Source organism: Salmo trutta, chromosome 22 (assembly GCF_901001165.1).
Source record: "Salmo trutta chromosome 22, fSalTru1.1, whole genome shotgun sequence".
In the NCBI taxonomy this organism is placed as follows: domain Eukaryota; kingdom Metazoa; phylum Chordata; class Actinopteri; order Salmoniformes; family Salmonidae; genus Salmo; species Salmo trutta.
Window position 1 is genome coordinate 33,461,221 of NC_042978.1, and position 12,515 is coordinate 33,473,735.

Consider the following 12,515-nt stretch of genomic DNA (forward strand, 5'->3'; position numbering starts at 1 on the left):
AGAGAAATGCATTAGCCTGGCGAGGGACGGAAGACAGAACAGTCGCTCCAAGGCTCCACTAGCCCCTCAGGCTAAGATCAGGAGACAATTAGCGTATTCCTGCATCATATCAAATGAACATTATTCTGGATTCCGTTTATAGCTTTTCTAATGATCAACTCTATACAATAATTATTATATTATATAGCTGGTTTGTTTGGAAAGCCTCCCCGCAATAGAGTTGTGGCTCTCTTGCACTCCCGCCTTTAGCTCGCCTGCGCTACTCCTCGCGGCGGGAGAGGCTGATGTTATTCGTGATGATTAGTTTTGATGGAGACCTTCCGCGGGCACTTTTCTTCTAATGGATGGAGAGACACTGCTGTATGCCAGGCAGGGAAACAGCAGATGATGGTGGTTATATAAACTGTAGCTTGTGTCAACTGCCACTATCTATCGAAATCAAATATGTATCCTACTATACATTAGAGAAAGTACACCTCTTGGACACTGTCTGGACCAATGGACCAATCAACAGTGTGAATCTCAATCAAGAGGAAGAGATAGGAGTCAGACTGTGTTGACTATTCAGAAAGGAATGAATAAAGTGTGTCTACATGTCTAATTTCATTATTGTGTATGTTTTTTATTTCCATAAAACTATGTATCTCTCTCTCTTTCTATCTTGCTCTCTCTGTCAGGTAAATGTTTCATTTTTAATGCAGCCCAATAAGTCATGCAGCTTGTACATCCACAGTAGGTGCTGATCAAAGGGCTTAGAACACAATAGTGACACCATGCCCGTAAGCCACCATTAATTACTTTCTCGTCCTGAAATTGGGAGTCTACTTGGGCTCAGAGAGATGTAAAGGAAGGGAGAACAACAGACACAGGAAAGTGGAGGGAGAGAGAATGGAGAGGAAGGGTGAACAACAGACACAGGAAAGTAGAAGGAGAGAGAATGGAGAGGAAGGGTGAACAACAGACACAGGAAAGTAGAAGGAGAGAGAATGGAGAGGAAGGGTGAACAACAGACACAGGAAAGTAGAAGGAGTGAGAATGGAGAGGAAGGGTGAACAACAGACACAGAAAAGTAGAAGGAGTGAGAATGGAGAGGAAGGGAGAACAACAGACACAGGAAAGTAGAAGGAGAGAGAATGGAGAGGAAGGGTGAACAACAGACACAGGAAAGTGGAGGGAGAGAGAATGGAGAGGAAGGGTGAACAACAGACACAGGAAAGTGGAGGGAGAGAGAATGGAGAGGAAGGGTGAACAACAGACACAGGAAAGTAGAAGGAGAGAGAATGGAGAGGAAGGGTGAACAACAGACACAGGAAAGTGGAGGGAGAGAGAATGGAGAGGAAGGGAGAACAACAGACACAGGAAAGTAGAAGGAGAGAGAATGGAGAGGAAGGGAGAACAACAGACACAGGAAAGTAGAAGGAGAGAGAATGGAGAGGAAGGGAGAACAACAGACACAGGAAAGTAGAAGGAGAGAGAATGGAGAGGAAGGGAGAACAACAGACACAGGAAAGTAGAAGGAGAGAGAATGGAGAGGAAGGGAGAACAACAGACACAGGAAAGTAGAAGGAGATAGAATGGAGAGGAAGGGAGAACAACAGACACAGGAAAGTAGAAGGAGCTGGAATGGAGAGGAAGGGTGAACAACAGACACAGGAAAGTAGAAGGAGAGAGAATGGAGAGGAAGGGAGAACAACAGACACAGAAAAGTAGAAGGAGAGAGAATGGAGAGGAAGGGAGAACAACAGACACAGGAAAGTAGAAGGAGAGAGAATGGAGAGGCAGTCAAAGAGCGATAGAGATTGGGAGAGAGGGCCATAATGAGCTATTATCAGCAACTCTATTCTGACTGGGTTCTTTCTTACAGTTGTGTGGTAACAGTTCTCCGGGTGAGTTAGCATCACCTTGGTCACTCAGCCCTATAGTAGTGGTTACTGTCCTGACAACGGTGCACCACCTGTGGATAATTTGTTCCCTGTTACCACTGAGGGGAGGATATGGTCCCTAACTACCAGCACACTGATGAGTATGATTGTGTCAACTTTGAGGATCTCGCAATGATTGTGGTGACTTTGTGTTAGTATTGCAGTGTTTTGGTGATCTGATCTGTTGATGATGAGAAGCCCCAGACAGGGAGACGGTAGGCTGGGCGCCCCTTCAGGCATGTCTTGTTTGATTGGTCTCCTGTGGTATTCCACCACAAATTGGTAAATATTAAACCCCGGTCATTCAGTCAGACATCAATAATACTTCATATTTAAACATCCTCAGTGGAGGTACTCATCAGAACAAGGGGAGCTCATGGCTGTGTGTAATCAGCCTGCCCTGTTTTATTCTCCTTCAGGCTTGTCATCTGAATCCTCCCATTCATTCACAGTACAATGAGGCTGTGTGATTTCCTTCACATTCTGAGGCTAAACATCTCCCTCATTGCCAGAATGTCCAGCAACAGAACAAGGTATTGACATAGCTAGCACTTTCTATGTCCCTGTCTCTATGTCCTTGTGGTATTTACTACAGTATGTCTGTGTCTTGCTACTCTGGTCAATTAATTTAAATGAGAATAATTGTGTTTTTTTCTCCCTCCAGTTAATTTAAGTGGAGCAATTATACTTAAAATTGTAATAGATAGACACAGGATAGAACACAGAGCTCTTTGAGGAGAGAGGGACTCCACTGTACCAACATAACAGTTTACTAAGCACTGTCCTGGGACTGGCCTACTGTACACACACATAAATGCACGCACAACACCTGTGCTTACAAACACATAGGAAACACTCATGCATGCACATTGCATGCACATGCTTGGGCTTTCCCTAAAACTTGAAAGCCTGTCAAGCCTTTCCTGAGGTATTTGGTGCCCTCTGCTGTTAGAAAGTGGTAAGTACACCTCAACATTGATCAAGCTTCAGTTCCACTTCGGAGCCTCAAACGCAGGGGATTTGTTTTGGAAAAACTGTATCTGATAGCGGTGGGTTAGGGAAAGCATACTGGAGATCATGAATCATGTTGCTAAACCAATCAATCAATTAATCAATCAACAAATCAACCAATCCATCGGCCAGTTCACTTTATTAGTGATGAGGTACCTCAGTATACTGCAGCACAGCTCAGTGGAAAGACAACTTATATAAAATTCAAGAGATATGTCCAACATGAGGTCTTATCCATTACAACAATACTAACAGTATAAAAACAGCACGAAACAGCTTAATCCTTCTGGCTGAACAATAATCATTATGTGCTCTTTAAACAATAATTTGATCAATTATAGTATTCACTTAAAACAGAGGAAGATCAGTGTGTGTGTGTTTGTGTGTGTGATTAAATATGTTCATGAGAGAGGGATAAGAGGAGAGGACAATAGCAATAATCTAAAGGGAGACAGTAAAACAGTTGAAATAAACACAGTAGTATAAAAGTAGAATAAATCTCTCTAAGCCACCCTGTCACATCGCTGTCACATCCCTGTCACATCTTATTATACACATATTACATATAAAGTTATTTTTTGGAGAATCGTTCAGGCCAATAAGAATACAAAGATAAAGAGAGATGTACATAATGTACACTCAGCAGAGAGGGTAGAGACTTCACCACATGCACTGAAAGAAGGACCGGTGCTGTGAGTCTTGGGTCTGTGTCTGTTTCTACAGTGAGCTCCAAAAGTATTGGGACAGTGACACACGGTATTCCAGCACTTTGGATTTGAAATGATACAATGACTATGAGCTAAAAGTGCAGACGGTCAGCTTTAATTTGAGTGTATTTTCATCCATATCAGGTAAACCGTTAAGAAATTACAGCACTTTTTGTACATAGTCCCCTCATTTTAGGAGACCAAAAGTATTAGGGAAAATTCACTTATATAAATTTGAATATTTTGTCCCATATTCCTAGCATGCAATGACAATGATTACATCAAGCTTGTGACTCTACAAACTTGTTAGATGCATTTGCTGTTTGTTTTGGTTGTTTTTCAGATTATTTTGTTCCCAATATAAATGAATGGTAAATAATGTATTGTGCCACTTTGGAGTCACTTTTACTGTGACTCCAAAATAATACAATACATTATTTACCATACATTTGTATTCACACAATGCATGAAACCACTAAATGATCTGCTTGAGCTCTCTCTTTGTGTGTGTAAACACATAGGGTAATGTGTGCAGTGTATACAGCTTTTGTGTGGTTGTGCATAGCGTCAATGTTTTTGTGCTTGTGGTTGTATGCCTCTACCACTGTGTGGTTGAGTGAAGTTGTGAGAGAGGATGTGCGTGGTTAGGTTTGAGGGATTTCATGTGGTTGTGTGTAGGTTGTGTGTAGGTTGTGTTTCATTTGTTCACCCTTACCCAGTGGTTCTCCCAGCTCCAGGTGACCATGGCAGGTCCGAATGATCGAGCAGGGTTCACACTGGCACCAGTGTAGGGAAGCTAAAAAGAGGAGAGATAATACACACATATACTAATTGGGACCAGAGAGCTTAGGGTAGTGTAGTGATATCTACGGCTAGGGTTAGGTTTAGGGGCTAGAGTTAGTGCTAGGGTTAGGTTTAGGGGCTAGAGTTAGTGCTAGGGTTAGGTTTAGGGGCTAGAGTTAGTGCTAGGGTTAGGTTTAGGGGCTAGAGTTAGTGCTAGGGTTAGGTTTAGGGGCTAGTTAGTGCTAGGGTTAGGTTTAGGGGCTAGAGTTAGTGCTAGGGTTAGGTTTAGGGGTTAGAGTTAGTGCTAGGGTTAGGTTTAGGGGCTAGAGTTAGTGCTAGGGTTAGGTTTAGGGGCTAAAGTTAGTGCTAGGGTTAGGTTTAGGGGCTAGATTTAGTGCTAGGGTTAGGTTTAGGGGCTAGAGTTAGTGCTAGGGTTAGGTTTAGGGGCTAGAGTTAGTGCTAGGGTTAGGTTTAGGGGCTAGAGTTAGTGCTAGGGTTAGGTTTAGGGGCTAGAGTTAGTGCTAGGGTTAGGTTTAGGGGCTAGAGTTAGTGCTAGGGTTAGGTTTAGGGGCTAGAGTTAGTGCTAGGGTTAGGTTTAGGGGCTAGAGTTAGTGCTAGGGTTAGGTTTAGGGGCTAGAGTTAGTGATAGGTTTAGGTTTAGGGGCTAGAGTTAGTGCTAGGGTTAGGGTTTGTTGACTGGTGAAGAGTGGCAAACTCTGTTGGCTAGCTGAGGTACTACTCACAGCGAACAGGTGTCCGATGCAGACAGAGAAGCCCATTGCCAGGTCAGCTGAGCCCTTCAGGTCTCTGCATTTGGGGTCACAGGTGGCAAACATGGTGAAGATGAGTTCGAAGGTGATGAAAAGTTCTACTACCAGGGCATGGCCCACAGAGATACTGGTGTTCACCTGGGGAGAGTCACGTGACCTTGGTTAGCAAACAAGACAGGATGTAAGGCACATGCAGTAGACTTGAGGACAAGGGCTAAATCCCAAATGCAAATGCACTACTTTTGACTAGAGCCGGGACATATGGCAAAAATGAAAAAACTATTTGGTCCTTTAAAAATCTGCTGTATGTAAAATATAGTATGCTATAGCTGGGAAAATAAATACATGAGTCTCTGGATGACAACATAATGATGTTTGTTTCCAACATTAGGGCTGTTTTCCTAAAGAAATAAAATCTGCTTTGTGTTTTTATTTTGTTTCCTTGCCACGATACTAACATGTATCGTGATACTGGTTTTATCCCGGGCCAACCTTTGACCAGGGCCCATAGGGCTCTGATTTAAAAGTAGTGCACTATGTAGGGAATAGTGTGCCATTTTAGACTCGGACAATGACTACCCATAACAACGTAAACTTTGAGTTCCTCTTCAGTGATGATGACAACTAATCAAGGTTAAAGTTCAGACTCTGTCTCCCTTCCTTCTTACTGATGTGACGCCCATCTCGACACTGACAACATCTGGAGTAACCCCGTAGAGCACAGCTGCACCCACCACTGCCCCCAGACACTGTGCCAGGAGGTAAAACACTGCCTTGGCCTGGCTGAGTCACTGGGTCACCACCATGGCTGCGGTCACCGCAGGGTTAATATGGGCTCCACTGATGTGTCCAAAACACTTGACCAGGGTGGCGATGGTGATTCCGAAGCAGAGGGAGATGAGGACTAGGTCAGGGTGGGTGCTCCTCCTCAGCCACCCAGTTGATGGTGGAACCCAGGCTGAGGAGGACAAAGATTATCATGGCTAGGAACTCCGCCCCCGTGCAACACCAGAACTCATGCGTCAAGATCCCATTGAAGGCGGCCATGACCCTGTCTCTATGACAACATGCAGGCCAGGAGGGAGAGGAGATGGGTCGGCACTGGTTGGTACAGCAAGGACACACACCCCGGGATCAACACGTCCTGATAAGAGGAGAGAGAGGAGAGAGAGGAGAGAGAGGAGAGAGGCTGAGGGAGAGAGAGGAGAGAGGATGAGGGAGAGAGAGGAGAAAGGATGGGGAGAGAGAGGAGAGAGAGGGAGAGAGGGTAAGGTGAAGGAGAGAGAGAGACAGAGACAGTGAGAGAGAAAGAGGAGGAAAGCCATCCAGCTTCACTCACTGGTAGTTTAGAAATATTTGTTTAATTTACACCAAACAACAAATGTGGCCCTGCATTTCCCTGTTTATAAAGGTGATGCCTCTGATTCTGAGGATGTTTCAGGTGTATCCATCAACATCCCCTCACTGCTGATATACTGCTCAGTTTGGACAGAGAACAGGCAGATCATTGCTGATTACAATAGCCTCTATTTATCCATAATGATGCATTTCGAGTTTCGCTGCCGTTCTAGTTCTAATTCGCTTTTTTATGGAAATATTTTCCATTTGCAAAATGATACACAATCTCTTAATTCTGCTGGGGAAGGTTTTCATTTTAAAACTCAGAAAACAAATATGTTAGTATTGGATGCTTTCAAAATAACACTATTATTCAAACACTATTATACACTAGAAGGATTGATTGCAAAAGAAAGCGTGAGTTCTCAAGATTTTACTAATAAGTAGGACCACATAACATGTCAAGAGGGATGGTCTGATTTCATAGACAAAGGAAAGGTGCTCCTGATCGCCAGCCAAATTCTAGTAGTTGTTTTGTTTTGTTTGTTGAGTTGTATTTATTGTGTTTTATTGTGTTTATTTATGTAATTCCTGTTTATGTCCTTTTGAAGTTTGTTAGGGTAATTTCTTGTTTGTTAGCTTTTGTGTGTCCACCAGGGTGGGGTGTTTTGGGGAGGTGTATTTTTAAATACAAATAATAATAAAATATATTATATACACTGAGTGTAAAAAACACTTGTTAAATCCACTTCAAATCGTGTCTCTTAAATTGATCTGAGGCCGGGGACAGCCAATCCAGATTCAAATCCCCTAAAATGACCAACTCCGAGGATAAAAGAAAGGTGTTAAAGTACTTGGATATAGGATCAATAACATCCACAATGGCAGCAGGGGGCGGTAAATCCCAGCAACAAATACAAATGTATTCTGGTTTATGGACACATCTACCACCAGGAGCTCAAATGTCTTGTGAACAAAAATATGTAAAGATTGGGACGCCATGAAATTAGATTTGACATATATAGCCACTTCTCCCCCTTTCTGTAATCTTTCCCATCTACATTATATTAATTTACTTCAATGTCTTTATCAGATACATAACCATTTAACCATGTTTCCTGTACCCAAATGTCAATTGTGTCAATTCTTTAAATCATATTTTGCACATTTAGATTTATTATCCAAAGCCCCCTACGAGATTTAAAGTCAGAGGGGGTATTCAGATCATTCCCATAAGAGCTAACAGACATAGGATCATCTGCAGCTATTTGTTGAGTGAGCTGAGACCTTGCCAAGGACTCTGGCCAACCACATGAGAGCAGAGTAGACTGAGCATTTGACAGACCTCCCTCAAGTCGCTGGATACAGGGGCTAGTGTGGGAACTGGGAGAACAGTGTTGGCAGAGCTCAGTCCACCCTGATGAAGCTCCCACCAAAGGAGTGGAGTTGCTGCAGGGTATCGGAGTGACTACAAATGCTCCATTCTGAGTATGCACAGCTTTGGTGTGGCTCCTGTTGCAGGGTTGGGGCTGCCATGGGGGGCAGGAGTGTCCCAGGCCTGTCCTGGGGATGGGAGTAGGGAGGGTAACCTAAACTAGCCTAGGAAGGAGGTTGTGGGGAATTGAGGAGGGTGGTGTGGACTGCATCATGTGGTGCACTACCCTCAACAGTGTTCTGCTAGACTCTAGGGTAGTGGTTGGTGCTGTGTAGAGCTGGGCTGAGTTGAGGTGGGCCTGGTCTGGTAGAGCTGTGCTGTGGTGGGCCTGGTCTGGTAGAGCTGTGCTGTGATAGGCCGAGTCTGGTAGAGCTGTGCTGTGATGGACCGGGCTTGGTTGAGCTGTGCTGTGATGGGCCTGGTCTGGTAGAACTGTGCTGAGGCGGGCCTGGTTTGGTAGCATGGGAGGGAGGTTGTAGGGGGAATTGAAGAGGGTGGTGTGGCCGGCGATGTTCCAAACTCTGCATGGGGTCTCTTTGACTACTTATGGCTTGGGCAATGCTCCATGTATCTGCATGCAGTTCCTGCGAGAGAAGAGGTGGAGGGTGTTGTGGGGGGCAGTGTTGCTGGCTGTTCTCCAGTCTCTGTGAGGCTCCACCGGATGCAGGTCTAAAGGAGCATCTGATTTGTCTCAGGGAGTTGGTGGCTGGTCTGCTGCTCCTGTGGGGTGAGGTGGACTGGCCACCCAGAGCAACATCCTTTAACGTCCTGGCGAAGGTTGGGACTGCCTCTTTGTATAGGTGTACATTGTCGTAAAGACAGTCCAGGCTGAGGGTGGGATGGTGGGCCAGGTGTACTTTGGGCCATAACACACAGCCCCGAGAGAGGCTGGCATTTACCCTCTGGATGGTGGCAGGGTGGAAATCTCTCCTCTGGAGCAAGGGTGAAGATGGTGGAGGCCCTCTCTTTCACTCCCATTAGTGATGTGGCCATCCTCTGTGGTGGGCACACAGGTCATTGTCCCTGTTTGAATTGATTGATTGGGGAGCCAAGCTGGGCCAAAGTCATCTCCATTGTGAACTCTTTAAACGATGCACTCTGCTCTAGAAAGATGTGCATGTGCCTCTTGATGAAAGACATCAAAACAATGAAATAACACATATGGAATCATGTAGTAACCAAAAACGTGTTAAACAAATCAAAATATATCTTATTTTTTAGATTCTTCAAAGATTCTTCAACCCTTTGCCTTGATGACAGCTTTGCACATTCTTGGCATTCTCTCAACCAGCTTCACCTGGAATGCTTTTCCAACAGTCTTGAAGGCGTTCCCACAAATGCTGAGCACTTATTGGCTGCTTTTCCTTCACTCTGCAATCCAACTCATCCCAAACCATCTCAATTGGGTTGAGGTCGAGTGATTGTGGAGGCCAGGTCATCTGATGCAGCACTGCATCACTCTCCTTCTTGGTCAAATAGCCCTTACACAGTTGGGAGGTGTGTTTTGGGTCATTATCCTATTGAAAAACAAATTATTGTCCCACTAAGTGCAAACCAGATGAAATAGCATATCGCTACAGAATGCTGTGGTAGCCATGTTGGTTAAGTGTGCCTTGAATTCTAAGGAAATCACAGACAGTGTCACCAGCAAAGCACCATCACACCTCTTCCTACATGCTTCCACCGGTCTAATGTGCATTGCTTGTGTTTCTTGTTCCAAGCAAGTCTCTTCTTCTTATTGGTGTCCTTTAGTAGTGGTTTCTTTGCAGCAATTCGACCACGAAGGCCTGATCTCCTCTGAACAGTTGATGTTGAGATGTGTCTGTTACTTGAACTCTGAGAAGCGTTTATTTGGGCTGCAATCTGAGGTGCAGTTAACTCTAATGAACTTATCCTCTGCAGCAGAGGGAACTCTGGGTCTTCCTTTCCTGTGGCGGTCCTCATGAGAGCCAGTTTCATCATAGTGCTTGATGGTTTTTGCGACTGCACTTGAAGAAACTTTGAAAGTTTTTGAAATTTCCCGCATTGACTGACCTTCATGTCTCAAAGTAATGATGGACTGTTGTTTCTCTTTGCTTATTTCAGCTGTCCTTGCTATAATATAGACTTGGTCTTTTACTAAATAGGGATAGTGTCATGCCCTGATCTGTTTCTCCTGTCCTTGTGTTTGTCTCCACCCCCTCCAGGTGTCGCTCATCATCCTCGGTGTATTTATCCCTGTGTTTTCTGTCTCTCTGGGCCAGTTTGTCTTGTTTGCCAAGTCAACCAGTGTTTATCTCCTAGCTCCTATTTTTCCCAGTCTCTGTTTTTCCTAGTCCTCCTGGTTTTGAGCCTTGCCTGTCCTGACACCGAACCCGCCTGCCTGACCATTCTTCCTGCCCTGACCTCGAGCCTGCCTAACGCATTGTACTGTTTGGACTCTGACCTGGTTACTGAACCCCTGCCTGTCCTGACCTCGAGACTGTCTAACGCCCTGTACTGTTTGGACCCTGACCTGGTTTATGAACTCTCGGCTGTACCCGACCTGCCTTTTGCCTACCCCTTGTGTTATAATAAATATCGGAGCTCAACCATCTGCCTCCTATGTCTGCATATGGGTCTCGCCTTGTGCCCTTATAGCTATCTTCTGAAAACCAACCCTACCTTGTCACAACACAACTGGTTAGCTCAATCACATTAAGAAAAAAAGAAATTCCACAAATGAACAGGTTACTACATTTTCCCATATGTATTATTTCATAGTTTTGATAGCATGCAAAATAGGCAACAAAAATATACAGTACTAGTCAAAAGTTGACACACCTACTCATTTTCTACATTGTAGAATAATAGTGAAGATATTATGGCATTAATACATGTCACATATCAGTTTGAAAACAACGTAAAAAATGATATACAGTTGAAGTGGGAAGTTTACATACTTTGATTGGAGTCATTAAAACTCCTTTTTCAACCACTCCACAAATTTCTTGTTAACAAACTATAGTTTTGGCAAGTCGGTTAGGACATCTACTTTGTGCATGACACAAGTAATTTTCCAACAAGTGTTTACAGACAGATTATTTCACTTATAATTCACTGTATCACAATTCCAGTGGGTCAGAAGTTTACATACACTAAGTTGACTGTGCCTTTAAACAGCTTGGAAAATTTCAGAAAATTATGTCATGGCTTTAGAAGCTTCTGATAGGCTAATTGACATAATTTGAGTCAATTGGAGGTGTACCTGTGGATGTATTTCAAGGCCTACCTTCAAACTCAATGCCTCTTTGCTTGCCATCATGGGAAAATCAAAAGAAAATCAGCCAAGACCTCAGAAAAAAAATGATAGACCTCCACAAGTCTGGTTCATCCTTGGGAGCAATTTCCAAACACCTGAAGGTACCATGTTCATCTGTACAAACAACAGTACGCAAGTATAAACACCATGGGACCACGCAGCCGTCATACCGCTCAGGAAGGAGACGCGTTCTGTCTGCTAAAGATGAATGTACTTTGGTGTGAAAAGTGCAAATCAATCCCAGAACAACAGCAAAGGACCTTGTGAAGATGCTGGAGGAAACGGGTACAAAAGCATCTATATCCACAGTAAAACGAGTCCTATATCGATATAACCTGAAAGGTTGCTCAGCAAGGAAGAAGCCACTGCTCCAAAACCCCCATAAAAAAGCCAGACTACAGTTTGCAACTGCACATGGGGACAAAGATTGTACTTTTTGGAGAAATGTCCTCTGGTCTGATGAAACAAATATAGAACAGTTTGGCCATAAAGACCATCGTTATGTTTGGAGGAAAAAGGGGGAGGCTTTTGAAAGGACAGGACTAGCACTCTCATCTGAGGGACAGGGGAGATAGGGAGGACAGAAAAAGTAATTGATAAACCTATCTTGATTACACCAGAATCTTTTGTAGCAGGATAAATATGATTATGTGAAGTGGTGTGTCACATTCTTGTCCAGGCTGGTAGAAAGGAATGTAGGAGCAACAGGCTGTGGTGTTGTTTCCACTGCCGTCCTCTGTGGTGTTGTTGGCACTGCCGTCCTCTGTGGTGTTGTTGGCACTGCCCTCCTCTGTGGTGTTGTTGGCACTGCCCTCCTCTGTGGTGTTGTTTCCACTGCCGTCCTCTGTGGTGTTGTTTCCACTGCCGTCCTCTGTGGTGTTGTTGGCACTGCCGTCCTCTGTGGTGTTGTTGGCACGGCCGTCCTCTGTGGTGTTGTTGGCACTGCCCTCCTCTGTGGTGTTGTTGGCACTGCCCTCCTCTGTGGTGTCCTCCCTCCAGTGAGCAAACAGCTGACCAAACAGCTGAGAGGCGGTGAGCCACACCCAACAGTGGGGGAAGCACAGGTTGGTCTCAACATGAACTGGTGGAGGGAAATATTACACCATTTCACCAAGGGGTAAGCCAGTAGTTCAGAGAGTAATCTATTTATTTGAGAAATCAATTAAATAATCGATGAATTGATGTAGATCTATATTTCTATATAGCCATCATCATCGACTCAAAGAACAGGAGGTGAGAAACGTGCAAAAACAGACATTTCAGGTGAAC

General features: G+C 44.3%; 1 pseudogene; it reads right to left on the reverse strand.

Moving 5' to 3' along the window:
* Nucleotides 1–4,309: 4,309 nt before the first annotated feature.
* LOC115159016 (aquaporin-4-like) lies at nucleotides 4,310–6,243 on the reverse strand (annotated as a pseudogene).
* Between the last annotated feature and the right edge of the window lie 6,272 nt (nucleotides 6,244–12,515).